General features: G+C 44.9%; 1 protein-coding gene across 2 annotated transcripts in view; it reads left to right on the forward strand.

Moving 5' to 3' along the window:
* SYT9 (synaptotagmin 9) overlaps window positions 1-24,396 on the forward strand; it is a 168,304-nt gene that overhangs the window by 16,545 nt on the left and 127,363 nt on the right. The window lies entirely within an intron of this gene.

The raw sequence follows: 24,396 nt of genomic DNA on the forward strand, positions 1-24,396 counted from the left end.
CCAGGCTAAACATATTTTCATTTTTATTTTTTCAAGAACTACAGATGTCAGATGCCAGCATGGCTGAGCTCGCTCTAAAGGCTCCCCAGATTGTTTCTGAGGGAATGTGGAAACAATCTGTCAGCTCTTCTTCAGTCTCTTCCTCCTGAACTGTGGCTTTGGAGCTCATGTTACTGTCATCTCCAGAAATTATAGGTCAATTTTATTCTAGGGCTTTAAAAGTCCTTTTTGTGTATTGCTTTAATTTTGTGGTGCTAAAATTCATATTGTGGGGAGTCTACAAAGAGGTCCAGAAAATGCCCCAAAGTGTTTCTTTCCATATGTTCTTGGTAAAACAAACAAACAAACAAACAAACAAAAATACCCATTGGTTCTAACCCACACTGACTTCAAGCCATTTGTATGTGGATTGCTAGCGGCTTCTCTTGGGGTAACTCAATCCCCACAGTTTCAGTTTGAGAGGATCCCACCAGCAAACTGATAGAGATTAAAGTCACAACTCTCTTCTGTTAGGTTGTTTTCTTTTCTTTTCTTTTTTAAAAAACCTTTTAGTTTTTATGGCTTGTGCTTCAGTCTACGGGAGCTGGGAAGTTAGTGTGGGAGCACCCTCGCACGTGGACACTGATGTCTTAGGACTGTGGGGTGTAGGTGGTGGACGGTCAGCAGGTTAGATGCAGAAGAGGGACCAGGACAGACGTGAGTGGCAAGCAGAGGCCTTCATGAAGCATGGGGAGTTGTCAAGGAGAATTAGTGCCTGACTCAGGGCTGAGAAAAGAGTGTCATTAACTGTGTTAAATTACAAGCGAAAATTATTTATGGATTTTATGTTGTCTTTATCTGTTCTTTTTGACAAAGCTTCATGCTAATTGAATTACTATTCCTATAGCAAGCTATGCAAAGAATGTCATCACATAAAACTTATTTATTATTCATAAGTAATATGACAAACAGTGAAAACTTAGCAACCATAAACCTTTAATTAGCATAGCAACAATTAAATGTGCAAAACTGAGTTTGCTAAGACTTTATAACCTATGAAAATCAGAATTGATTGTCCAATAGACAAAATAACTAGAGGGTGGACGTACTTTTGGAAGCTCCTACCCACCAAGAGAAAAGTAGTGTCCATGAAGCATTTTAAAAACTGCTAAATACATGGCCAGACCAGAGAAAGGAAGCATGAACTTCAAAGGAGTAAATATTCATGTGCGCAGCTGAGCATGCTGGTGCAAACCTATAATCCCAGTAGTTGGAAGGCTGAGGCAAGAGGATTACAATCAGTTCAAAGCCAGGCTGGCTACACAGTAAAACCCCATCTGAAACAAAAGTGTTAGTTAGGGCATATTTTCCACATTATACACTTCATCCGCTTTAAGGACAAAAGTTAGTTCTTTCCTATAAATCTACAGTTGTCCAAGCATCATCAGTAGACATCAGTTCTAGAAAATTCCCATCACCCCAGAAAGGTTCTTTGCATATGTGTTCTGCTAATTCCTACCTCAGGAATCTTTCACCTCTTAATTTACTTCTTCTGGATGTTGAAGATAAATGGTGTCTTATTACATAAGAGCTTGCGGTGCTGGGTTCTTTGAGCATAATTTTGAGGTCCAGCCATGTTGCCTGTATCATTAGTTCTTGTTTGTTTGTTTGTTTGTTTTTTAAGACACGGTCTCTCTGTGTAGCCTTGGCTGTCCTGGGCTCACTTCATAGACCAGGCTGGCCTCGAACTCACAGAGATCCGCCTGCCTCTGCCTCCCGAGTGCTGGGATTGCAAGCGTGCGCCACCACGCCCGGCATCATTAGTTCTTTTTATTGCTGGCAGTATTCCATTATATGGTTGGACTGTGTTTTACTACTTGCCAGTCTTTGATATTTTTTTCATTTTGGTGGTATTAATCATAAAGCTGTTTGGAACATTCAAGTGCAAGGGAATTTTACTAATTAATTTATTCTTTGCAAGTGCCCACAAGGCCACCCTGCCAAAGGGCAGTGATCAAATCATGGGCACCAGAGTGCATGTTAGAGGTTCAGCAGCAGTCACCCCATTCCCATGTGGAGAATTAGCTGTCTGTTGGCTACATCTAAACAGGGGAATCTAGGTCCTCTGCACGCATTGTCCCTGGTTGGTGCGTCAGTTTCTGCAGGTCCCCCTGTGTCCAGTTCCGCCACCTTGATGGTCTCCCTCTGGAACGCCTGGCCCCTCTGGGTCTTTCCATCCCCCAACTCTTCCATACAACTCTCAGAGCTTCTCCCAGGGTCCACCTCAAAGCACATGCCCAGTGTCATACCTGCTTGGACAAGGCCACACCTCTCACTCTTTCCCAAACAGTTCCACCAACTGGGGACCACACCCTCTTTCCCACGTCCCTGGCATTGTTAAAGCTGTACAGCATTATGCCTGGCTTTTTCCATATTCAACTCATTGTGCTTGTGAGGCCAGCAGCTTACTGACTGAGTCTTCTACTCACTTCCCTAGGTACGAAGTTTTTATATAGATGCATTCGTTTCTCTTAGTTGTATACCTAGAAATAGGATTTCTGGGTCATATTGTAAATCTACACTTAACATCTTGATGAGCTGCCAAACTCTTCTCTCAGATGACTTCAGCACGTTATATTCCCACCAACAGCGTACGAAGATTCTCATTTCAACAAAGCCTTGTCAACATTTGTCATTACCTGTCTTTCTTATTACAGTCATTGCAGTGGATGTGAACAGCTATCTCATTCACAGTCGCTAAGTTTTTGGAGAAACAAACACTGTCATCTCAGGTGGTGCCAAGAAAGTATGTGATAAAACCCAGCATTATTTCTGAAGATACTTTCTGAAGCGAAGGCAGTGTCTGAATGTGATAAGGATGCTGCTGATTGCAGCAGTTATAACAATAACAGTGATGCTTACTAGGACTTAGTGCCCTGCGTTAGCACGTTTCTATAATCGCTGAGCAGCAGTCTTGTGTTAAGGATGGTTGTTAACTACCGTGTGGGTGTTAGGAGCCGAACCAGAACTCTCTACAGAGAAGCAAGTGCTCGTAGGTGCTGAGCCACCTCTCCAGGTCCTAGCCTACTCTTTCGTTAAAGCCTTTCCGGAAGTCCCACTCAGCCTCCTGCTGTCATCTCATTGGTCAGATTCGGCCACGTGGCCCTACCTACTTACAGGAAAGTGGAGAAATGAAGTCTTTTGGCTTGAAAAGTACAATTTCAGATACAAATACTTTCTGCTCTTTTGGAAAAATGGAGACGCAGGCTGGGTGGCAGCTACCCGTTTCTGTCATATTTAAGATATACAAAGCCTTCGCATGACCCCCGGAACTAACAACTATAAATCAGGAAGTTAGCAGGTTCTGACAACTATAACATAAACATTTTTTGGAGAAGATACTATAAACAAAATGAAATCATGCCACCATGTAGGACATGTTAGTAGCAACGAATGACAGAGAATTCACATTCTTAAATGTGCAGAAATGCACTTGCTAATAAGAAACATGACTCTGTCTTTTGGAAAGAAAATACTAAAATTTTCCTTACTCTTTGCAGTGACACTGAATAGACAGCTCCTAGTCTTTTGTGTGCTTTTGTTTGTTTGGTTGGTTGGTTGTTTTGAGTGTTCTTATTTTAATTCTCTGCCCTCAGAGGCATGTTCTAGGCTCATCTGGTAAATGCTTGCCTGTATTACTAAACACACAGATATGGGCTGTTTGATTTAGGGCAGCCTCAGCAAGATTACCTGAATGCTCAATTAACTGCCACGGGGAGAATCGTCTGCTTTGAGATAGATAAGAAGATCAAATCAGTGGCCATTCTCAGTCAGGCCTTTATTGGAAGTGAATGAAAGTGAAACCATTAGTGGTCATTTTCTTACATATTAATCATTTAACTTCAAATCCTGGAAAAATGTTTGCACATTCTTGGTAATTATTATAGATTGGAACGTTTTTTAGTAGGGTTCATGGCTTGAGAACATTGGGAGGGGGCACTATTTCTGGCCAGATTATTTAGACAGTAATAATTCTTCACAGTTTTTTTTGCTAACATCTTCTGATTTAACAAGCAAGTTGGAACCAAGTGATTCTGGCTATTTGGTCTCCTTGGTAACCACTGTTAGATGGTGAATTGAATCAGTTAAAATTAATTTCTTGTGAAAAAAATCTGCCTTCATCAAAGGGTGCTGACTTTGATGCTTACATGTACAAGAAGTAGGAAGGCATACACACGTGTGCGCAGTGCCATCGGCTAGGATGACTTACACACGTGTGCGCAGTGCCATCGGCTAGGATGACTTACACACATGTGCGCAGTGCCATCGCCTGTGATGACTTACACACATGTGTGTGCAGTGCCATCGGCTAGGATGACTTACACACGTGTGCACAGTGCCATCGGCTAGGATGACTTACACACGTGTGCGCAGTGCCATCGGCTAGGATGACTTACACATGTGTGCGCAGTGCCATCAGCTAGGATGACTTACACACACGTGTGCGCAGTGCCATCGCCTATGATGACTATTGTAGTTAACAGAGTCCTAGTGCAGCGTAGGGAGGTTGAGGGAAGGTTGCAAAGGGCTCTGCCTCTAAGTACTTTGCTTCTGTTTGGAGATGGAAGACTTACACAAATGTGGAAACCTGAAGCGTCATAGCCACTGTGTGAGCTTTTGTTCGGCTGGAGGCAGAGCCCTCCTTTCCCACATCTGTGAGTGCTAACTGTCATGACAAAGCTGTTTTACTGTTACAGAAGTTTGGGAAAGACTAGAGAACAGTTTTTCCCCAGTGTAAAACGATGCAGTATATATTGTAGCTCCAGACCCATCTGAAATGTCAACTGAAGAAGATTTTTCCTTTGCTCCCGGTAGGTGCCTTGCTTGAGGGCCGTATCTGCTGCATGCCTTGCCCTCCCAGGTGTTAACATTTTGACAGTATTGCTAAAATGAGAAAGGTCAGCATTGGACAGTATTGTATGGGTTACTGGCCTGTGCTAGGCATAGCTGTGCTCCTCTCCCCATCTGGATCTGTAGTGCAGGACAATGAGAACAACACACATACAGACATGGCCTTAGTCCCCATAGGTACACACACTACAAATTACCCTGGAGGGCCTGGGGAGGAGTGGCTGCTCCTATTTCATTGCCTCTTTCAGGATTCTGGCTTCTGTTAACTTTGGGTGACTCTGCTTTCTCTCAGAGGAGCAGTTAATGTAGAAATTTAGGTTGGGGCAGAGCAAGAGTTGAAATAAGGAAAGTCACATGTTCAGGTGTAATACTGAGTATGGAAAGTGGTGTGTTTGTTTGTTTGCTTGTTTTTCCGTTTTTCAAGACAGGGCTTCTCTGTGAGGCCCTGGTTGGTCTGGACTCTCTTTGTAGACCAGGTTGGCCTAGAACTCACAGAGTGCTGGGATTAAAGGCATGGGCCACCGCGCCCGGCAGTGTGGAAGGTTTTACTGTTGATCTGCCTTTGTCCTATGTGCACACTTCTTAGATAAACACCTCCAATAAAGAGCACATGTGCTAGGCAGTGTGTGTAACCTGGGTTCGAATACTGCTTCACGGTGTTAGGAGAATTACCCAATGTCACAGTGTCTCAACATTATTTTCTGCACGGTAAGAGTTGCATCTAGGGTAGAACAGTGAGGAGTGCAGAAGAGTGGGTGTTTGGGACAGGGTGTGGCATGCAGAGATCAGTTGACGTCTCTGGTTACTTACTCCTCTTGCTTCCTAAAGGTCCACACAGCAATTCCCAGCACATCCTTTGTTATTTCTGTTTTTTACTTCATTATTCCTTCTTATTGTCTTCCACTGGCCTTGTTAAGCCTCTGCCTAATCATTTGTCTTCCTTTTTTCTCCTTAACCCTATTCTTGCTTTATTCTGCCCTCTAAACTTGTTGACTATTTTGTTGTTGTTGTTGGTTTTCTGGGGGGTTTTTTGTTTTTGTTTTTCTTAAGACAAGGTCTTACTGTATACCTCAGGCTATCCTTGCACTTGTGGTGATACTCCAGTGTAAGCATTGGGATTATAGTGGCACCGTTACTGCAGCATTTGCTGTTTTTCCTAAGCGCAAAGTCATGCAATGAAGCAGTCCTCCTGCACAACAGGAATCGTCTTTGGTACTGTCCATGGTGCTGGAGCTGTTGTGTCTAGGACATGGTGTTTGTCCTGGATAATATGGGTAACAAGCATGGCTGTTGAGTGCAGTAAAAGAAAGTGTGGTGTAATAGGAGACACCTAACCCAAACATGGAAGGAGTGGTGTCAAAAGGGGGGAAAAAGGAAATAAATCAGCCTTGAAGTGTTGGGAATTATCAAGCAAAGTATTTGGAGGGACCTGAGTAAGTTTAAGGTTGACAAGAGTTAGACTGGGAAGTTACACTGTAGCCTGCTTATGGGCTAACAGACAGGCCAGAAAGCCATGTAAAGGTCTTGTGGGTGTCACGTTAGAATTTGAATTGTATGATAATGTTTAATAGTAGTCTATTTTGTGATCGAATCCACAGGAGAAAGGTATAAAGAGAGATTGGGGCTTATTACCTAGGAATCTGGGTCATATATAATATGGTCATAGGACATATGGTGTTTATTTTTGTTTTTGATTTTTCCGTTTTTCAAGACAGGGCTTCTCTGTGCAGCCTTGTTTGGTCTGGACTCTCTTTGTAGACCAAGTTGGCCTAGAACTCACAGAGATCTGCCTACCTCTGACTCCAGAGTGCTGGGATTAAAGGGATGGTGGACAGAGATTGGGTTGGGTTTCAAAAATAAAGAGTTCGAAGTGTGTAGGACTTTTAGAGGTAGGTCTAAAATAAAAGAGCTGTTAAAGTATTATTTTAAAATTATAATAATAATTGCATTCATCGTAGCTTATTTTTTTTTCCTTTAAGAACAAGATTCTGGCGCTTCCTCCTTCCTCCCTCACATGTTTATGTATGTAGTTGTCCTGCCTCAATTATATGCTCCAGGAGAGGTCAGAGTACAAGAACGGAGTGGAGGCGGGAGAAGGAGCCCAGTGTACATGTTCTGTAAGGAGTAAGACAGGGTACATTCAGCCCGCAGCGCCCAGAAGTTGATTACAGGAACTCAGAGGTTGGCGTCTTTCCAAGAAACAGAAGTGCCATTCTAGGCAAATCTCAGACCTGATGGTGGTATCGGGGAAGTGTGTGAATGGGGCTAGGAAGACAGCAATCAAGTCTTACCTAAGTGGACTCGCTCTCTGGGCTTGCAGAGCTCCACATCACCTAAATTCAGAAATAGACATAGTTTTGCTCTCTTGCTGGCTCTGTCTAAAAACCCTCGGAGTCTATTTTTATTGCTGCCCTTTGAGATAAAGTCCTGCGATATGTTTATTGCATACTGTGCTATGTAAAGCTGCCTTTGATTAGCCCAGGCTTTACTTCTCTTTTGCTTGCGGTGAGGTCCCTCATTCTGATATTTCAGGGTTTGTTGTTTAGATTGTAGGTATAAGAAACAGCTTTCTCCTCAAAGGAGATGAGAGGTAGTTTATTCTGGAGCCAAATATGGGTGACCATGGAGCAGGAACTCAGAATCAGGTTACCCCAAAATCCGTTCTCTAACATGGCAAAAGTTTCATAATTTTTTTTTTACAGTAACAGAACAAAAGAAAGTCATAGGTCAAGAAACTTTCACATTGGTATGAAGATCAGGTAAGTGAGAATGTCAAAGTTGGGGGGGGGGTCTCTGCTATAAGGCCTCAGATGCTGTTTGACAACGTTTGTAGCAACTGCAGTAGTGAAAACTATGGGTCTGTTCCTGCGTTATAAAAATCTACTCAGTAGACACAAAGATGGTAGGTTACATATACAGAGGTGGCAGTAAATGGCTACTAAGGAGTTGAATATGGCACAGGATAATTTGTCTCTGGGCTTATAGCATTCCAACACCTGTATATCACTGCAGTTCTAATCAGTCAGTCAGCCTCTGCCATCACAGCATCTTTCTAGGAATTTTCATTCAGAAAACTATGTTATTCACTTCTGCCACGATTGCTACGTTTTTTGCCCAGACCTCTGTGAGTTTGTCTTCTTTATGTTTTTAGTGTGCTTGGTTTTGTTCCTCCCTGTTTCCTGGGCCCTCCTCTCCATTATGTGTTAGGTTTTCTCTTCTCCCCACTTGATATGTGCATCTGAGCATGACCTTGAATTTGAGATGCTAACGCTTTCTGGGGGGATGGAAGAATGACTTTTCCCTTACAGGATGCAATACCTATATGTAAAACCACATACTTAGCAAACTTAGCATAGGGTCCCAGCCCCCTTTCCATGGAAAAGCTCCTCAAATGCTGTTTTGTGACTACAACATCTCCCAGTGATCACACAGACAGATTCGGGCATAATTTCCTGAAAATCCTTACAAATGCATCTGAGGAAGAAATGATAGGTGTCCTACCTTTGCCATCCTGCCCGGCTCTTGTTGGGGTCACTGGTTGGACTTGGTTCCCCGGAGCCAGTGCCGTGCGTGGTTAGCAGACACAGTGAGCATGCGCTCTGCTCCAGTTATGTGCACTTTGTCAGAGAGCATGGCTTCAGTTCTTTCTCATAGACTGGCAAGCTCTGGGCCTGTAGATATTCTCCCAGGTGCGGTGGCACACAGCTCACAAGGCGTCTTCCTTCCGCTGCCAGAGTCTCCTCCTCCGCCTTCACATCACTGCAGTTCAATTCCCACCCCCACCCCTCCTGAGGCTGCACCAGCTACAGTCACCATTGACCTGCTAATTGCTCATCCTGGGGGACTGTGGGGGGGGGGGCGGGGCAGGGAGGGAAGGGGGGGAAAGAGGGCACATTTTAGTCATCAGAATGCTGCTGCATTTAAAATGTGAGTGCTGCCTTGTAGCCGCAGAAGCTGTGTGATGGTGAATCCCATCTCCTTTTCTTCTCCTCTCACTGGTGTCTTTTCTTCTACTTGCTCCATACACGTTAGCATTTTGCCCCTTTGTAAACTTGACCTCCTGTCTCCTCACTATGGTTTATCTCCCAAGTTGTCCTCTCCCATCTCAAGAATTGGGAGACTCGGATATAATGAAAGTTCCAAATCCATATTCCAGCCCGGGTTCTCCTGAGCTTCAGATCTCCACTTGGACAGATTGACCTGCGATACAACATGACCTCAACCTCACAGGTCCCATGTGTCTCACTGCTCCTTAATTAGCTCCATTGCTCAATAGCTAACTTCCTCGAAAGGTCTTATGGGCCTTTACTTTGCCTGGCTTCTTTTTCTTCAAAGAACACATATCAGCATTTACACAGTCCTGTTTACTGTGTCACTTTCCCCCACTAGGATATAAACTGCATTTATCTCCTCCAATGTGCTCACAATGCCCAGACCAACTCATGGTACTCAAAACATTAAGTAAATGGATAAGGCATCCTCCCCTCCCCCTCCCCCCAGTTCTGTATTTTTCTCCTCTCAGTGGGTGACACTACTCCCACCCCCAGTCACTCAGATCATGAAGTGGGAGTCATTGCAGAAGCGTCGTTAGCATTACCACCACAGCTGTTCACACGGACACCACCTGTGTCCACTGGGTTTACCTCGTACTTCTTCCTCACATCTGTCTCCCATCTCCACTCCTACGACTGTCACCCGATTTCACACCATCAGCCCATTCCCTGAGCTACAGAAGCCCCTTCCTGCTTCCCACATCTGTCCTCATGGAGGCAGGAGTAGACTCTGAGAACTAGCTGTGACTCATTGCTTCCCTTTATAAAAACTCTTTAGTGGCTCCAGTGAGGGGCAGGCCCAAGACCAGGGTGCTCTTGGTGTGAGAAATGCTGGGCTGATCCGGTTGCGTCATGTGACACCCCTCGTTTTACGCTGAGTTGCCTGTGATTTCTTGACTCTCAGCCTGCCCCTCAGCCCACACTGGTCCTCCTGTTTTCCTTTCTCATTCATTTTTTTCTTGATCATTCCTTAATCCACTGGTTCAGAGTCCCCTGTAGTCTCTGTCCACCCATCTTTCCGATTCTCGTAGCAGCTCTTCTGTCCATGTTTCTCCTATCTGCTTCCTTCTGGTTTTTATTGTCGTTGGTTTTGTTTTTGTTTTTCAACACAGGGTTTCTCTATGTAGCCTCGGCTGTTCTAGGACTCACTCTGTAGACCAGGCTGGCTTCGAACTCAGAGATCCACCTGCTTCTGACGCCCAGGTGCTGGGATTAAAGGCCTGCGCCACCACCTTCTTTAACCTGGGAATTTGCTGAAGAAATGTAATGCGTATTTGAATCTTTTTATTCCTCCTATTTACCCAGTGCTCAAAGCATAATAGGGGCTTGATAAATGTTTGAATAGATGTAAGGAGAGTGAATTGTCTGAGTAGATTTTTGGTTTTGGCTGAATTCTGGTCATTGTCATCAAGGTAGAGCATAGAATTGCATTTTACAAACTCCAAAGATAAGAGATGTTTGCAAAGTGAGAATTTGTTATGTGTTGTATGCTATACATTTCTCAGAAATTGTTCCTCGTCAGAAGTCAATGCTAACTGAAGAAATTATGAATGAGATGGGGAAGCAGAGAGATCATTGAAGGATTGCCTCTATTGTTATACATCTGAAGGGCTTTCTCATGGGGGGCATTTATAGTGCGGAAGTAACTTTGCTGTTATCCATTTTTTGCTCAGTTCCTTAAGCATCCTGTATGTCTAGTAGAAAGTTGATGTCTCTTCCCCCAGACTGCCTGCTAGATTTGAGTTTTCAGTGTTGAGACACATGTTTTTGTTGCAGTACTTTATCGCCAACTTCCTGAAAATCATGCTGAGAGTATTTTCAGCTGAACAATTCTGTCATGGTGGTGTGTAAAGACTCACCAAGAAAGGCAATGTGCCAAGGATGCTGTATATGTGTTAAAAGCCAGGAATGTGACAAGTTACTTAGATGGCAGAGAAAAGCGGGTTCTAGGCTTTAGTAGAAAGTGCTGAGCGCCTTCATCTGCGTAGTGGTTTTAAAACTCTTGTTTCACTGAGTCCTGGGTTTCCGCAAGATTGTGTTGGGGACACATAAGTGCCTAAAGAGCTGAATCTGCACTTTTTCCAGGTTGATGCACACCACCACCAGAGTGTGGTTCATAGAAGGGGGTTCTCTTTTCCCTTTCAGAGATAGGATTTGTGAGACCCTCTGCATGCCAGAAAAGAACTTGATAAATACTTGACAATGACCCTCCTCTCCTGAATGCTGAGATCACAAGCATGTGCCACTACGCCTAGTTTATACAGTGCTGGGGATCAAACCTGGGGCTTTGTGTATGATAAGCAAGCACTGTACCAGTTGAACTATATAACTCCAATGCCCAAAAAGTGACTCTTTATCATATTTCACTTACTGGTAGTTTTCTTGATTTAGCTTAAGGCTTAAGGCCTGGCTACACATCTAGGAACTTTCAGGAGGCATTTGCTATGGAGATACTTTCAGGAATTCCAATAGCTAGAATTAGTTGAAGTTTTGGAAACATCCGAAGAATAGTCAGAAATGTTATTATTTTAATTTATGTTCAAACGGAAAAAGAAGATATCTCCCTGCCTGGGGAGAGAGGTGCTAGAAGGCATACATAGAGGCGGTTCCACTAGCAGGTAGAGTCGGGCACCGAGCCCAGTCCTCACAGTGGTGGATACACGGAGGCTAGAAATGGGAGATTGTCAGCTCCGTGTCCATCCCTGGCAAAGTCTTAAGCCAACTTAGCAGATGGCTCATGAGCATGTGAAAAAGGTGTTCCAGATTCAAACCAAGTCATAGGGAACCCCCTGTGTTTCTGTTCTGGCCCTGTCCCTCCTGATTAGGGAGATTTTTCATAAAACTGTTTATAATAGCCAGCATACATCTTTTTTTTTTTTTAAAGCTAGGAACAAAGAAACTTTGTTGAGGATTGGGTGGGTGAGGTGAGGCTCATGCCAGAGAAGCAGGAAGATGACTCCTTAATAGCCAGATTGATGGAACCAGAGTGGGCTTAGGAGAGCAGTGGGGAGCGCAGATAACCTGCCATGTTTATGTTGAGTGTGCCATAACAGTGCCTTTCTCCCTGGGAGTTTCAAGCCACCCCCTGCCTTTAGAGAGGCTTGGGGGCGTTTGTTTAAAATGGAGATTCCTGAGCCTTACTAAGCACCAGGATCTCTGGAGGCTTGGCTCAGGAGTCGACCTTTAACAAGCCTTTGAGGCAGCGTCAAGCCCATACACATTTTGTAACTTTACTTGAAGGATGAAATTATTTGCCATGAAGAAAGTTACCCAGATAGCAAAGTGTGGAGATTCTTTAGTTGTCTCATGAACAGATTCGTTTCTGTTTTGTTTTGTTTTGCATATGATTATGACTCAGAGATGTCTGCTCCTCCTCTACATCTCTCTAACTTCCCAGGGCCACTGGGCCATACCCAGCCCTGTTGCCATCTGGTGACAGTCGCTGATGCTGCCAAAGTAACGCTACAGAGGCAAGTCTTTTGCGTGCCCGAAATGGAATTTTTTTTTCACTAAAGATTTAAAGAGCAGTCGAGATAGGAGAAGAAGTATAGTTTCATGTGATTCTGTAGGAAAGTCAGACCCTCCACCTCCTGAATTGGGAGGAGTGACATATTAGTGCCTATGGAACAACTATCTGTCCAGAGTAAAAAGTGTATTGCAAGTGTACCCGTAAGTTCATAATAAATGTCACCCATATAAAGAATATGCAAGAAAACTCATACTAAAATACACATTCTGGTTATCAATTATATTACAGTTGGTAGTACAATAATTACAACCGCACAGAAAGCTTTCCTTTATTTTTGTCAAACTCCTGTTTCCATAGCAACATTTGATTGCAACTGACAAGGAGAGTAGGACCACCACATGTACTGGTTAATAGCTTCATTTGTGTTAAGACCAAAGTGAAACACCAGCACATGTCAAGACCTCACTTGTTGGCTATCCACCAAAGCAACCTGTTTGTTAAAACATTACTGTTTTTTTTTTTCCAATCCTAGAAGAAAATACCTTCAATTTTCTGTGCATTTCCCAGTGTAGTGTCTATAGGCATGGCAACGGTTTTTAATCTGTGATATTGAAATCTCCAGTTACTTTTGTAAGACTTTAGTAAGACGTCACTCACGGACTGTTATCAGAACAATAAATCAAATCTTGGCATTTGGTGCTTGCAATTCCATTGGTATTGATGCTTCTGTGTTGGCCCATTTCAAGATCCTCGAATGGTACTGCCGAAGGTGAGGTTGGGAAGAGATGCCTGGTTACATGTCAGTAGCTAATATTTCCACTGCACAGACATCATAGGCACTCTCTGTAGACAATAAGCATACAATACACAGTAAGAAGTACTAGGAAATAGTCATTCTGCATGTGTTTATTACCTTTCTTTCTAGTATTGTTTATTTAATTAGAAGTTTGTGTAACTTAATCTTTAGAAATGCCAGTGTTTAATAACCAGCTTTTCAAATTCCGGAAAATTTGGTAATTGGCCCTTATGAGCTTCTGTGGGCTGGCTATAGCACATTAACTGAATAGAAGCAAGTTTTCTGAACGTGTAAGATATGTGGCAGAATTTTGTCCCTGCTACTATGCAAGGACACAAATAAATACTCGGGTACATTTTTATATTTTCACAAACACAGCTATCCAGTATCTAACAAGTGTGCCCCTCTCTTGGACGTTAGAGTCGAGAGGGATTCCCAAACAGGTGAGTTGGATGCAACAGAGAAGTTTCCTCTGCCACGTGTGGGAGACTATTTATGACTTAAACCATTTGTTGGCTCTGTGTTTTTTATCAGTAGATACTCTCACACAGGGAGGTACCTCTCTCGTGGTGTATCCTACTGATTTCAGCCAAACTGGTTTTTGGTGTCTTTATTCTCTCCACAAGCTCTTCTGAATACAGCAATGGTCGTTTGCTACTTTCCCATTTCTGTACCTGTTCTATAATAGGACATTTTAGCTTGCAATTAATATTTGATGGCATTGTAGCTGCTGTGGCTACAAATTGGAGCTCTCTGTGAGAGCTGTATATAGAATTAAAGTTAACATTCGGGAACTCAAACTTTGAAGCTCTCTGGCACATGGAAAGATCGTAGGATGTGAGCCCCAATCTGTATGAAAGTTCTCACTTTGTAAAACAGCACTGTGGATTTTTTTTCTTTAAAAGAAGTTTGGATAGCCACAGAATGGGCAGTACATTTCTTACTGTTCTTCTTGTATGCAAACTGTTAAATAACTTTATTAATCTCCCTGAGAACACTTCTTGAGGTATTCTTGAATGTCCCACTGTAGGTATCTGGCCTCTATCAATATTTTCTGAACTGATCCCTGTAAGTATGGCATGGGGGCCTATTTACAGAGAACTTAGCTTGCTGAATGACTGTAAACACGAAATTGCTTCAGGTTGCTAATTGTTCTTTCCTGCTGGGGACATTGGCTATGACCCAGCGACTTGGCTCTAGTTCAGCCATATAAGCTCTCCTGTGCAGGCCCTTGGATATTACCTCAAGTAAAATTTGCTCTGAGGTCCACTGGTTCTTAATTGCAGTAACAAAGCTTCTCTTTTAATATTGTAATAAACGTTTGCACCATAAAGTGAGAAAACGAACGTTTTTAATATCAGAGGAAACAAAACCCATCCTGTGGCTGGAGAACAGGCGGGAGCCGTCTGTGAGCATTGAGCGTTTCTGATGTCATTTCTCTGTCTTTCTCTCCAGTGGCCACACTGGCTGCAAGAAAAAGTTATGTGCTTGATGGAGCTGATCCATGCCTCTGGACTAGGGGAAAATTTGAGACCACAACCAAGGGCTTCCACTAAATATTCTACGGCCAGGTAGAAAGGAAGTGTGAGTTTACGGATGCACACAAGTAGTCAGATGGCAAGCTATGTGCCTCAGGCCTCATGGTGCCCCGTGGCATGTAGTGCAGTCACAGTTCGAGCATACCTCCTTGGGTGCTGTGCGCCTTCATGGGCTCATGGACCCTTCCCAGACCATCTGAGTGGCCCAAATTCTGGCACCCTGTGACAGGGCTTCAGACTCTTCACAGGTACTTTTCTATACTTGCTGGCTGCAGTTTCCCAAGACAGAGCCTCTCTGGGTACTACTTGATCCTTATTTGTCAGAATTTGCAATGGTTCGGCTTCTTGTTTTAAAGCATGATGTCTGTATAGTAATTTAACCTCTGTGTATTTATTTACAAATTTAATTATAATAGTCCAAGACACACACACACACACACACACACACACACACACACATATATATATATATATATATATAATGTTTTGGGTTTTTTGTTTGTTTGTTTGTTTGTTTACGAATGGAAAGGGGCAGGCTTCAGTTCACTCCTGTGAGTCTTCACAAAGCAATCATATTTATTTACCCTTGCCTAATTTTAGCTTCTTGCTAATCCCCCCCCCATACTGCAATAGACTGACAATAGACTATGTACACATATACATGCACAGTGAGTTTTCCCATTCAATTGGAATCTGAGCTAATGTGTCACGGTATTGCGATTTTGTTATTCATTACCAAGCCATGACATGTGTTGAGCCCATAGAAGTAGAAAGAGTTTATGTCCTTACTCCTGCGCCAGTTGAAGAATTCAGTCACTTGCATCCAAAGTTTTCAGTTAGAAGCTCTCTAGAGTTGAGCATATTGCCATAATGGCATTGACTCTGTCTTTGGCTGTTGCTTTCTTGTGTGGCAAGAAAAGAATCTTACGTTTCTTAAACTGTCGCCGACATATTCTATCCCAGTACTTTGCCAACAAGCAAGTCCATGTCTTCCCGTTATTTCAGATGGAGGCCCATTCCCAAAGGGTACATGTACAGAACACTCCCGTACTTCCTCCCAGGGAACATTGTGGAAGAGGGGAAGGAAAGACTGTAAGAGCCAGAGGAAGCGGGAGTTTGCTGGGAGGTTGAGTCTTCTAGTAATATCAGAAGCTACACCCATAAAGTCACACCAGCGTGACTTCCCAAACGTGAACTGAGCAAGGGTAACACCAAAGGGCATGCTAAACTCCATAGGGAAAAGCCCACAAGGCCTCAACCCTAAACACAGAACTATAAGAAACAGGGATGCTGGGAGCAGGAGAAATGGTCTCCCAGGGAAGAGCACACCAAGCAATTTGTCCAGTGCCAAATGGTCAGCCCTGAAAACAGACATACACGTATCAACATATGGAGTGAAAGGATATGTGTGTGTGTGTTATATATTAAATATTATATATGTATATGTATGCATATATATGCACATGCATGAAATAATAATGAAAAAAGGGACTATGAATTTGAAGAGGAGTGTCGAGGAATATATGAGAAGGTTTGGAAGAAAAAGAAATGTATTTTACTATAATTATTTTAAATGTAGAAAATACTACCTGATATAAAAGGACATGAGAGTGTGGAAATGTCTTAGGTGACACTGTCAGTGTCTGCTTACAGCTGAAGTTCTGCCCACTGCCTGTTACGTGGAATGCCTGCACCTCGTCCATCGAGTGCAGCCCTTGCAAGGACATTGTGAGAACAGCTGGCATCCTTGTACCTTCCTGTTAGTCTCAGGAATAGTATTGAAATCTTAGCCATTTCTTCTCTTCCTACTCGGTGCTCCTTACGACAGTTACTATATTACTTCATCTTATCGTGGTAATACTGCTAGGAAATACTGCTAGCACTTAGTAATACTGCTAGGAAAATGAGTGATTGGAAAGATACTGCCTGCATTTCAATAGCATTAAATACAGCTAAAGGGAGACTGATTTCACATCGTGCCATTCATGGAGGAAAGGTGGTAATGAAATACACAGCTTGTAACCAGTTACCGGTGGGCCATGTCTGCCTCTGGCACAGGCAGCTCCATAACCTGCAAGTACGGCTGGAGGCCACACTGGAAGGGTCAGGTTGGGATGGTGTCTGGCTGGTAGCCATGCACTAGGGTTAAAGCCAGATGGGGAAAGTGCAGAGCAATGTGAGAGGAATCTCCTGCCCTTAGCCTCTGGGAAATCTCTGAGGGCTAGTTCTTCCAAGGCGAGTCTTGACCACGGACACAAGGCTCTTGGAAGACATCTGCTGTCCATAAAAGCTTCCGCTGAAGATATCATTTCTCTAGCATCTTCTGAAGACGTCACAGCACCTCCGGTGACATAGCATCTTCTTGAGAGATGACTCGCATAGTGCGTTGCGAAGTCGGTTTAAGAAATTATCTCCGTCTCCATGGCCCATGGCCCTCGGGTTATTGCTACACAAAGCATTAAGCATCCGGCAAAGAGTGAATTGTATCATTTCCAGTCATGAGAATGAGTAAATTTATTGTTGCAGATGGAGGCTCATGTGGCCTAGTCTGGCTGTGAACTTGCTACAAAGCCCCGGCTGTCCTCACACTTGCAATCTTACTCTTTCCACCTCCCAGCTGACTGTGGGGTTTTGGGCACATATCACCATCCCCAATCTGAACAGGTGATCGTAACAATGGATATATATATATATATTCAGACTTGTACAGAATTTTTTGAAGTTTCTTTCCCGTAGACACATTTTTAATGGAGTAGGAATAGCTACAAAGTAGAAATTCTGTGTAGCTTATAATTTTATCACCCATCAAACAAGAGCGTGTCTTGTGACCTAATGCCATGCTGGGGGGTAGAGATATGTTAGAAATGGAAATTTTCACTCTTGTTTGAGAAGATGAGGCCTGGGAAGCTCTTCCATCTGAGTATGTTTTGTTTGATGTGGTAGGACTCTGGAAATAGAATACAGCTTCCTTGATGTTATCTAGGTAGCTGGAGCTAGAGCCCCAGATAGAAAATAACCAGTTCTTCAGTGAAATAGTCTGGGTCTTGGTAGACGCTGGCGGTGTGATCAAACTGGGTAATTTGTGGGAAGCTTAATATGAGGACTCTGCAGTGTTAAGGTCAGGAATCAAGGGACCCATTGAGGGATAATGAGTTCTCCGGAGCTGTCACCCCTGTGGGTAGAGCAGAACTGAGAAGAGCTAGGGGTTAAGCGGCAGGACACACATGACACGATGGCAAGAAGAAGGCAGCTGAGGGGGGTGAATGCCTTAGCTGGCCTCTTCCCCCGGCTGTCTAGTTTCCCATTAGGACTTCCTGTTGGCTAAAGCCAACTAGAGCAAAAGGCATGGGGAGCCTGGGATGCAGTTCAGAGGGGTCAGGCTGGGATGGCTGGAAGGGACGTGTGTTAGTGAATGGTGGAATTTCCTAAGCAGCTGTTACAAGAGGGCCTTTGAATAGAAAGAACGCCATGTACAAATGAGGAGTTACGTGATTATAGGATGTGTTTTTAAGTTTGTACTTTGAAAGAACCCAATATTTGGGGACCAGAACTGTGAGGCAGCTAAAGCCTGAATAGCCTTCAGTTACTTACACATAAAATCCATTGGCTGCTGGTCTCCCAGGGCCCCGGGACTCACCAGGGGCTGCTCTCCCAAGAATTAGGAAACACTGAAGGAGTTTAAATCCAGCCCACATTCAATCTCCACATTGTTTCCTCCTAACTCCCTGTCCCATGGCACTCCATTCATACTAACAGAAGCTGTGGGTTGTCCAGATACATCAACAGAGCCCCAGCCAGCGGAAAGCAAGGACATAGTGTACTTTCAGCCAGGCCAGATGCCTTCAGGCAAGTCTCTGTTCAGAAAGTATCCACCTGTTTCTGAAGAAGGACCCAAAGGGAAAGAATGCTTAATTCTGGAATCTAAAACGAAAACAAACACCGCAGGGCCACACCGTGCCCTGTGCAGGCAGGCAGGTGCCAGATAGAAGCTGAAGGCAGGACTGAGTCTGAGCTTTCTGAGCAAGCCATTCTCTCGCTTGCTGAGTGGCAAAAGGCTAAGAGAAGTGCTCATGTTCGTTTAGGGAAGCTTCGGTCCTCAGGCAGATCCAAACGAGGAGAAGCACTCCCTCGGCAGACTTCGGTTTATGAGATGCTTCTAAATACTAGTTTGGAACGGTGCTTGTCAGCAACCTTTTGATCTTGTTTCCCAGTGTAGATGAGAGATTTGAACAAAAATTGGATCAAAGCGAGAGCCGATTCCGGCCTAGCAGAGGATCCTGACTGAAAAAGCTTGGGAAAGGGTCCAGTGGGAGCTATGAATTATTGGGCCAACGCAGAAGGCCCCAGCTTCAAAGAAATGTCAGGGAACAGAATGGAAACGCTGTGGTGAGCTGCTGTGCAGGGACAGGTGTGCAGCCAGGTGAAGAGGACCTTCTCCCCAGGGGCGGAAGTGAGGAATAGCTGTATGCTATTGGAGGCAGCTAGCAGTTGCTGAGTGACAGCTGCATATCCTGCCTCTGGGTACATGCTCGCTCCTCACCGTAGCTCTCTAGGACACTGGTGGGCAGGGGTGGGCCTGCACTTTCCTGTGGACACACCAAGGAGGGCTGTTGACCCCTTCAGCCCATCCTTTTTGTCACCACCTGTTCTTAAATTGTGTTTCTAGACGCTTCCTCCCCAGCCCTCAGACAGATGTCCCCTTCTGTGTCAGATCATCTGCATATCAATAAGTCTAGCCCAGCTGAATGTTTCTGTTTGTTCTACATGGGCCAGATTCCCAGTATGCACACAACATAGGAATTGGGCATGGTGATGCAAATCTGCAATCCCAGCAGAGGTAGGAGGATGGGCTGTGAGGTCAGTGACGTGGACTAACCTACATAATCCCATGCCAGCCAGAACGTCTCATCTAGACACTGTCTCAAAAACTCAAAAGCAGAGGCCGGGCATGGTAGCACACGCCTGTAATCCCAGCACTCGGGAGGCAGAGGCTGGCGGATTACTGTGAGTTCGAGGCCAGTCTGGTCTACAAAGTGAGTCCAGGACAGCAAAGGCCACACAGAGAAACCCTGTCTCAAAAAACCAAAAACCAAAAACCAACCAAACAAACAAAATTCAAAAGCAGAAACAAAGGAGTTATTGTAGATTCTACAAGCATTTCCTTCCAACTAGGTGGGGGGGGGGGGGGGGGGGCGGGTAAGGTGTTATAAGTAGAGCCTCCAACCCCACCCCAGCCAAATAATTTCTAGGGCAGGACATACAGGGTATAAGCACAAAAGGGAAAGACCTTGGTGGCCGAGCCTTCTTTTTACACAGACAGTAGGACAGCAGGCTTTGGGAGGGAGGCATTACAAACACAGGTGCTGCAGCCCAGCTGTGAGTGCCTGCAGCCGCAGCAGCCCATGTGTAACCCCATTTGGCCGAGGCAGAGGCGGCAATGTCAGTGTGAGGAAGAGCTGGTCACACCCATGAAACAACACTTTGCAAATTAAAGGTGCAAAAGACCATGTCTCCCTGTGCTAATTTTAGGCCAGCTGCTTAGCTGCACAGGCAGAATCATTCGGGCAGCCTCCTCAGGAAAGACTCTGTGGACCTGGTCTGGTTACAGATAGACCATGCTCTGCATTAATAACAGGAGAGAGGGCAAAAGCAGTTGATGCCATTTGCCTGAGTCCATGTTCTAAGCCATTTTCCTCACGGGCTTCTTAGAGTTAAGGCAGCTGTGTGTTCTGTTTACCTGGCTCAGTACCTTAATAATGGGCCCCCGTAGGCCCCGAGTTAATGCTCCTTAATCCTTGCAATTTTCACCATGAGCCAGTGCTAAGAGAATCTCACGTCTGCTGCAGGAATAAAAAGCAGGAATGGCCATAAATTGTAGCCTCCACTTGGATAGCACTCTGACTTGTGGTTGTAATGGGAACTATTATGATGACTTGCGCCCTGGATAGCGACGGTCCTGTGAGCTCAAGGTCAGCTGTCAGGTGTCACAAGACCCACTTAATGTGTGAGAGTCATGCCCAGGTCCTTCAGGACAGATGCAGACACCGTAGCGAGGCAAAGACTTAGCCCTGGTCACAGTGGTGCATAAATGGTGCAAGGCCAGGTCTAGGTTTCTTAAATATGAAAGCTCTTTCCTGGCCACCTGTGTGTGGGGGTTTGAATGAAAATGGTCCCCATGCATTTGATGCTTGGTTCCCAGTTGGCAGACTGTTGAGGAAGGATTCTGATGCCGCCTGTTTAGAGAAGGTGTGTCACTGGGGGGGTGGGGCTTTGAGGTTCCCAAAGCCTGCCCCAGGCCCCAGTCTCTTGCTCTCTGCCTCCTGCTTCTGGATCAGCTGTGAGCTGTCAGCTACCGCTCCAGCCTGACTCCACAGTCCACACCATGATGGCCGTAGATTTACCTGACTCCACAGACCCCACCATGATTTGCTCTCTGAAACTGTAAGCAAGCCCCCCAATTAAAGGATTTCTTCTGTAAGTTACCTTGTTCATGGTGTCTCGTCACAGCAAAAGATCAGTAACTAAGACACACCGTACAACCTGCGCAGCCATAGTAGGAAGCCCTGGCCGTTATTTTCTCCTGGTGATCTTTTAAAAAACATAATCAGGTGACCTGGGTTTGCTCTTATTGGAGAAGTGGGTATATGTAGGACTTGGATTATTGGTCTTAGTCAGTCCAGACTGCTGTAGCAGAAAACAACAGACTGGTAGGTTATTCATGATGAACCACAGTGCCCCTCAGTTCTAGACCCAGAAGTCCTAGACCAGAGAGCCTGCAGAGTTGGTGTGTGGTGAGGGTCTGCTTCCTTGTCCACAAATGGCTGTCTCATAGATGAAAGGAGGGAGGAACCTCTCTGTATGTGTTTTTTGTGGGGGGAGGGGTGCAGTGTTCTGTTACGAGGGGACTAATCTTCACATCTTCAAAGGCTAACACCCCCTGGTACCATCACCATTATGATTGGGGTTAGGATTTTAACACATGGATTCTTTTCTGTTTTTGTTTTTTGTTTTTGAGGTAGGGTCTTACCTGGCCCAGGCTAATTTGAAGTTTCTGTATCGCCAAAGATGACTTTGAATTCCTAATCCACCTGCTTCCTGCCCCCCCCCCCCGCACCCCCGCCCCACTTGGGATGGTATACGAATTTTGAGAAGAGAAAACCATGTGGTCTGTGGTATTACATTCCCGGTCTTCTATAATTCATATCCTTCTCACTTGCAAAGCACATTTATTGCATTTCCAAAGCCCCCAATTTTCAAGCTATTTGGGCATTAATTCCAAAGTCTAAAAATGCAGAATCTCATCTAACTGTCGCTTAATCATTTACAAGTAGAACTCAGGGTGTAACTCACTCTGAGGCGCACAGCCCTTGCTGTTGGGAACCAATGAAACCAAGCATCATAAGGCTCCAAAATGTAGAACGGAAATAGGGTAGGACAGCCCAGTGCAGCACAATATAGCACAGAGACGTCCACTCCAAAAGCAGGAGACAGAGAAGAAAAGGCACCAAATCCCAGCTAAGCACAAACTACAAGGCAAAACTCCATGAGATGTTAAGATTCACAGAGAATCTGCTTTGGTTAGATTTTCTTTCCTTCAGGCATACTGTGCTAAGGTCTGGGTATGCAGGAAGCCCCAGGGGCAGCTGTCTCTTCTGGACACATGAAACCCTTTCCTCCAGTTCTGTTAAGCACGCCTTGTATTCCCGGGGTTCTTCCAGCTCCCCACTTACCCATGTGTCTCTGGGTGGAGGCCGTTTGACTTATCAAAAGCAAGGTTCTGACTCCCATCTTGAACGCTGAGGTTTGGCTTGGCCATCTTTGTCTTCTCCAGAGCCGTCCTTCCCTGGCCCCATCAGACTAACTCTGTGGTCCTGTCCCATCATTTCTTCCCATCTCTTCTGCCTTCTGTCTTAGGCTGTGACAAATCTTCAATCTACTAATTCCTTGTCCATGGCTTGCTTAGCCACACCCACTGTGTCCTCAACATGCTTTCTTATTTTCTGCCACGTGGAAAGACTAAGAATTGTCCAAATCTAGGCTTCATCCCGACTGGCTATCATTCACTAAGTGCTGGGAGGTGCTGTGCATACTCCCAGCTGCCCCGCCCAGCTGTGGACCCTGTGTTCTACAGTAACTACCGTCCTGGCAGTCACTGTGTACAACAGTGGCGCAAATGTTAAGGGAGCAGCCAGGCCCTTTTTCATTTGATTTAAGGTCCTCTCCACAAGACGGAATCAATACCTGACACTGAATGAGGCTAAGAACCTGTAGCTAAATAAACCCTGCTATTATTATTCTGCTAGGTAGACATAAAATGACCCCTGGTGACTTGCATCTCTCAATCCTCAGCAAAGAAACTTTATACTCACAGTAAATAGTAATTAGTATAGACACCTACAACTGGTCAGTGTACAGAGAGTGTACAGAGTGTACAGTGTACAGTGTACAGAGAATAGAATGCTATTCCTAAATGGGATGTCTATACCATTACCCCCAAGTCTCAGGGGTCTGAGGGAGTTAAAAGGTCACTAAGAGCCAGAGGTGGTAGATGACTTAAAGAGTGTTTTCCAGACCACAACAGGGCAGCACAGTGCACGTGTGAACCCACAGTGATTGTGATAGCAGTCACAAGGCCTACACAAGCTCCAGCCAGGCAAAATCCCAGCATGGAGGAAGATAGGTGGCCATGAAGTCCCACCCGACCTTACAGACTATTGCAGTGTGAGTGCTGTTGGGAAAATCAAAGGCGGTTTCCTGCAATGGAGTGGCACCCAGTGTATCAGCCGTACTCCAAGGCAGACCTCGTTCCTAGGGGGAGCTGGCCAACACAAACTGGACTTTATGGGTTTACAAGAAGAGAGTGGTGAGAGTGAGAAAGATGAAGTTGAGTGGGTGAGGAGGTGAGGGAGGAGTTGGGGGAAAGGGATGAACATTATCAAAATACATTGTATGGAATTCTCAAAGGATAGAGACGTTATCTTAAACAAGAATGTTCCAAATCTTGAAGTTCTAGCTTCTCTTTGCTTAGTAACTTTGTCTTCAGGCGATTTCTATCATTTCTCTTATCCTTTAGCCAGGAAGAGCCATGCCTTCGAAGCTTTACTTAGAAGTAGCCAGAGCTAAATATCTCATTTTGTTGTTTGCAAGTTCTGCCTTCCACAAAGCCATCTTACATTCTTTACACCACCCAAGGACCATCCTCACGGCCATTGGAGACATCGTGAGAAAAGCCTTTACCTCCGTGGGTCTGCCGGCAGTCTGATCGCGTCACCTAGGGATTCAGCAAGAAGAGCCTTTGAACAGCAATCTTTTTCTCAGTTGTCATCAGAATCGCCCTAACAGTCCATGCGTAGATCTTTTTAAGCACCCGTGTCAGAACTCTGCAGGACCCACCCGCTGCAGGACCCACAGGCTGCAGGACTCACCTGATGTAGGACCCACCGGCTGCAGGACCCACCGGCTGCAGGACCCACCCGCTGCAGGACCCACCTGATGTAGGACCCACCCGCTGCAGGACCCACCTGCTGCAGTACCCACCCGCTGCAGGACCCACCTGCTGCAGGACCCACCTGCTGCAGGACCCACCTGATGTAAGACTCACCGGCTGCAGTAACCACCCGCTGCAGGACCCACCAGCTGCAGGACCCACCG

The sequence above is a fragment of the Acomys minous genome, assembly GCF_964271855.1.
Source record: "Acomys minous genome assembly, chromosome: 2".
Lineage (NCBI taxonomy): Eukaryota > Metazoa > Chordata > Mammalia > Rodentia > Muridae > Acomys > Acomys minous.